Source organism: Mus caroli, chromosome 1 (genome assembly GCF_900094665.2).
Source record: "Mus caroli chromosome 1, CAROLI_EIJ_v1.1, whole genome shotgun sequence".
NCBI classification, from domain to species: domain Eukaryota; kingdom Metazoa; phylum Chordata; class Mammalia; order Rodentia; family Muridae; genus Mus; species Mus caroli.
Window position 1 is genome coordinate 10,901,983 of NC_034570.1, and position 6,150 is coordinate 10,908,132.

Below are 6,150 nucleotides of genomic sequence, written 5' to 3' on the forward strand. Positions count from 1 at the left end.
AGCTGCATATGTATCAAAAGATGGCCTAGTCGGCCATCACTGGAAAGAGAGGCCCATTGGACACACAAACTTTATATGCCCCAGTACAGGGGAACGTCAGGGCCAAAAAAATGGGAATGGGTGGGTAAGCAATTGGTGGGGAGGGTATGAGGTACTTTTGGGATAGCATTGGAAATGTAATTGAGGAAAATACGTAATAAAAAATAAATAATAAAAAAGAATATTTTGTAAGAAGTTCACATACTGCTTACTCTTCTAGGTATCAGTTAATGCTTAATTGTAGAAAAAAAAAATATGAATTCTCCCACCTCCCTCCCTTTCAAGTTCTAGCTTTTCTGTTGCTGTGGTAATCAAACACCATGACCAAAAACAATTTTGGTGAAATGCAATGTATTTCAAGTTATTCATCGCAGTGGGTCATCAAGGAAAGCCATGACAGGAACTCAAAGCAGGAGTTTGTAACAGGAACCAACAGAGACACACTGCCTGCTGGCTTGCTCCCTGCTTCATTCTTAGCCTGACTTTTTATATAGTCCAGGTCCACTTGCCAAGGATGGTGGTAGCCACAGTGGGTACCTTTCCATATTCATCATCTGTCAAGAATGTTCCCCACAGATATTAGTCATACCAATTAGATCTAGGGAGTTCTTTGGTTGTCTCTCTTTCCATGTGTGTCAAGTTGACAACAAAAGTGATCTGGTGAGTAGAAAGATCTTTTTCTTCCAAGACCACATGTTTGTCTCTCCTGCCTCCTGTCTACCTTGCTTCTTAGCCCTTTCCTTGCCTTTTGCCCTAAGCTTTGGTTCTTCTTGACAGCATGCATTTCCCTTGCTTTTTTCTTTTTTCTTCCCAGCTATACTGTGAGTTCTTGGAGGCCATGGTCAGTTACCATCTTTTCCTGCTGTGTCCTTTGTATGAGAGGGCCTGAAACTTAACACTGGTGGCACATGCCTTTAATCCCAGCACTTGGGAGGCAGAGGCAGGAGAATTTCTGAGTTTGTGGCCAGCCTGGTCTACAGAGTGAGTTCCAGGACAGCCAGGGCTACACAGAGAAACCCTGTCTCAGAAAAACCAAAAATAAATAAAACAAATAAAATGTGTAAATAAAGAAACATAACAATATTGACAGTTGATAATTAGTACTTTCCCAGCCATCTAGTATTAAATAATCACTAACTAGATGTTAGTAATTCCTGTAGATACACAAGACACAAAACACAGTAGGAACCTGGGCAGTTGAAGGTGTGCCTTTCTCTAGTCTAGGTGATCATTTAAAGAAAAGATGTACTTTTTGATATTTAAATACATCGAGAAAGTATACCAGGATAAAAAAGTAAAAAGGTATGGTATGCCACAGCCCAGACACAGACAGCCCCCCTCAATCCGTGGGAATCAGGGTCTCAGACAGATGGGCATAGAGTCGGCGAAAATGGGGTGACAAACAGACAGGACACAAGGGAGTGTGTTGAATCTGAATGTAATTTGTCAAATTGACCATCAAACATTTTATACAGAAGAAAATAGGGAAGTTAGGTGACACATCGGCAAGGTACAAATGAGGTTACTGGATGCTTAATGACTCTTACACAAAACAGANGAATGTAAACACAAAGACTGGCAGGAACTGGGCAATAAAACAACTGAGACAAAGTCAGCTGTAAGGTCAGCTATAGTCTTAGAAGCCAGTTGTGAGGTTTTACACTCCCAGGGCAAGGGCTTTCATGTCCAAGTCATGGTTCTAATTAGGTAGTTCTACTCTAGCTAACCTTCTCATGAATAAAGCAATACTCTAAAAGCACAGCCCGATCTACTTCCTAAACCATTGTAAATTCCTGTATATGGGAGCTATGTGGCTTTTATTCTAAATGATAGTGTGGGGGGACTTTCTACTGATAAGTAATGTAGTCTGCCATACATAACTATAATAAGAATTCTAAACTTACATTGCTAAGCTTGCCCTGAGATTTATAACTCTATGCAGTAGATAGTAATGCCTGATTTCTTTCACTATCTCTCTTACAATACTAAAGGCAATTCTGAATGTCACTGAATAGGCAACATTCTTACTGAATTCCAAGCCCAGGGTTGGCTCAAGGACTACCTAGGGCATTGGTGAAGGCCAGGAAGCAAAGTTCAATTTTGCTTAGGTATTTGGAAAGTCATTGCTTGGAGGCACCTATAACAAAACAATACTGAAAGGAAGCACACAGATCCATTCTCAAGGACAAAATTGGAGCATATGTGCTATGGAATGCCACAGTTCCAGGAGACTTAAGTTTTCATGAAACTCTACCTCGGGATTGCATCCAGGTGTTTGGCCTGTCACTACTGGAGTGGATGTAGCAATGGGACATAGAAACTAATGATAGAAGTAGCTCATGCAAAGAACCTCTCTATGGAGGCGACACGGACTGTGACATGATGATAATTTATGCTGTTGCTGATGAGGGAGACATTGTCAAGAGTCACATTAAGCTTTGGAGGACATGGCTGAGCCAGAAATGGCATTCTATAAAATTTCCACTACAGACTGCCTGTTCACAAGGGCAAGCAGTGGCTTGTAGCTGTTTTGTTAAATGCTTGAGTGAAAGATAGTGTAACAATTGTGAGAATGGCCCCATGAATTTGACTCCTGGTTCTATTACATTGTATTCTTTTCCAAATCACTGGTTTATGCTTTCCACATACACCATTGTGCTTTTCAGGACAGGGTATATGTGTTCTTAAGAAGACTGCTCTGTTTGCTTTGCCTGAATAAAAAGATTCATAATTCTCCCAGGAAATAAGTAGTATGTTTTCATTTTAATGGAGAGTTTGACCTAAAGCAGAATGTCTGACTGACCTCTTTTCAGGAATTAATCCAAGTGCCCCAAGTGAAATGAACAACTGATGATTGGTCATCACTGTCTTTGGCGGAACCTCTTTGGCCACTCCCCTTGTCCTCCTATCTCCTCAAACAAAGGTCTTAGCTGAGTGAAGCACCAGTGCAGCCCTGGCTCCTCCTGCACAGTAACACTTTAGCTCAATCTAAGATTATATTTTCAGTCCCCTCATGAGTCACATGTGACTCACCAAAATGATTAAAGATGCAAATTGACTTGATTCTTCTTTCTGAATCTTGTTTACATCTACTACCTCCAACCATCTTTGTTCTATTCATACTCCAATACATCCAATGATGGGAATTCTTCACCTAATAATTCCATTTTATGACTCAAAAAGTCACATTCATTTTAAGTAAACCTTTCAAGGACAAGCCATTTATTGAAATGTATCCACATACTTAATATATGTATATGTATATACATATAAATTATATAGACAAGAAATAAACTGTGGTACTATCCTACATAATGATAAAAATACAGATGATTAAGTTGGAATTTATATGCCATGTTGCAGGCTAGATATTAAGCAATAAAATAAAAAGGCTTTATATTCAATTCTTTTTGTAAATATAGCTACCCAAAGATGATGAGTATATAGAGACCACAGGTAGTCTAGAAAAGTTCAGTGACCTAATACAGAGTGTAAGAGCCTGGAAAACCTTTCGTAGACAATACAAAAGACAAAGTATGAAAGTGGCACACAGTTTCATATGTAAACTATAGGGGCAGGAGAGATGGCTTAGAGACTAAGCATGTGTACTGTTCTTGGAGCAGTCCTGAGTTAAGTTCCTGCATCTGCATCAAGTGGCTCCCCGTGGTCTGTAAATTGAGGTCCATGCGATCTGATGGTATCTTCTGCACTTTTGTATATATGCTTCTCATGCCAACATATTCATAATTAAAAATAATAAAATAAATAAAAATAATATTTAAGTATAAGCTACAAAAGACACCATATGTATAAGACATCTTCATTTGATGGTTACTACTGCAAGACGTGATTCTGAAATAGCTACACCCATGCTCTATTTTCTTGTTTAAAAGCTCTTTTACCTATCAATGATAAGAAGGAAGCAATTGCCTGGAAATTTCCTAGGATTTTTATAGTGATCTGAAAACAGAAAGAATCATTTTTATTGGCTTTCAAAATAAATTTACATGATAACTCAGTGATCCCTTACTTTCAAAATTAAGAGATGCCCAGGAGTCTTACATGTAATATGTATATGTCTTACATGTGATATGCCTACTGCTTAAATGCAAAGGGTTAAACTATGTATACAATTTATGTGAGAAATATCTTTTAAAAGTTGAACTTCTTTTTGCAGATGTGTATCCATAAAAGCAATGGGTAATATACTTTTATATGCATTCAAATTTTAAAAATTAAGTTACATTGTTCATATTTTGGAAGTTAATTTAAATTATCTTTCACCAACATATGTTTTAAAAACTTCATATCCTTAATTATGGAACACTACAATGTGTTACTTCTATATAACTTCATTTTGTTCCCTGATACCCATTCACCCTTCATTTTTTCCCCCACTACTAAGTACAACACTACATTCAGATTGACCCTTTAAATTATTCATATGTGAGAAGAACATGCTGATAAACACAATGTAGTGATGAAAATGTTGAGTTATTCATTAAATTGCTTCGACCAGTGCATGTCTTCTCCATGTACATACATAACACATAGCCATAAGCCATGATTACATGTCAATCAAAAAAATGGATGGACTGGCTTCTTCATTATATAAGTGATAAAACCTGATGAGACTTTTACCATTAAAATAATAAAACATTTAAAAATACCAGAACATGTTATTGAACTCAAGGAAGCATATACACTGGTTTACTCAATAAAGAATATGATAAATGATGTTGATTAACAACTGATGGAGGTACATTAAGTGAGCTCCAGAAAAATACGAAGCTCAGGAACTTCTAATATCTCAGAGAGGGTGTGTCACCCCACCTGAATTTAGATGCGTTCCTCAACCTGTATCTTTTAATAATTACTTTTGCAAAGATTAGTACAGTATATGCAAGTGAGAGAACTGCATTTCACAGCCTAACTTCAGTATATTCTGTTGAACTATATTCTATGAAATTCAATCCCAGTCTAAGAGGAGATGGATAAGAGAAAGCAACAGCAGCAGCTGCAACAACAACAACACAAGCGGTGTGACACACTGTGGAAGGAAATCAGATGCTAGAACTATAGCAGGTGCACTGACTGGTCCCCAGGAGCTGTAGGCAACCATCAGCGTCACAAGGTTTCTAAAGCTGGGTTTTGCTTTAATGTTGTGTATCAGTTTATTCTGATATGGGAGCAGTCCATCTGCAGGGAAGCTTCTTAAACAAGAAGATAAACAATTCATATCTTAAAGAGGTCCCCCACAATTAATGAGTTTCACTAGGCTCCTTTGTCTTAAGAGTAAATAATAAAGATTACTGATAGTCACTTGCAAACCAGCCAAGCTGCAAAGAAGATGCAGGCAAGACAAGCTGCAAAGAACTCTGAAAGACCAGACCAGATGCCTGGAATAAGCAGAGTTAAACCATGCTGTCTGGAATAGATTAGAGCAACAGAGTCATATGGAAGGAGCCCTCTCCCATTTGGTGATTTGCCTGCAGGCTGCTTAGTATGCTCCATCCAGGTCCTAGCTTTTGTGAGCTGTCAACCCATACTAGGGTGACATTTGATACATTTGTCTTTAAGTCATTTCTGTGTCTGTAAATAATCCCCTACCCTTACTACTGTAATTAATTTCAAATAAAACAGATTGTTTCACAAAACAACCAACCAACCAACCAAAAACAAACAAACAACAACAAAACTTCATATGCTGACTCAGCTAGATGAAGTTTAGATTTAGCTGGTCTATGGTTCTCCCTGGTCTATGAATGACCTGTGATCCACTCTCCCATTTCCTCACTGGACACATTTAAGTTGACTTTAATGGTTTGTTATATACAACACTACATTTTCACACAGCTCCTGGTACATAGTTATGTATAACCCTATAGTGATTAACTGGATACGAAAGTAAGATAAAGCATACATATTTGTGTTTATTTACCAAGCAATATCAAATTTCTCTTCAAAATCTGCCATCTTATCTTTTTATGAAGTTTCTGTTTATTTATGTACTTAGCAATAATTGCTATTATTAGAGCTGGGTCCTCCCTCCCTCCCTCCTTCCTTCCCTCCCTCCCTCCTTCCTTCCCTCCCTCCCTCCCTCCCTCCCTT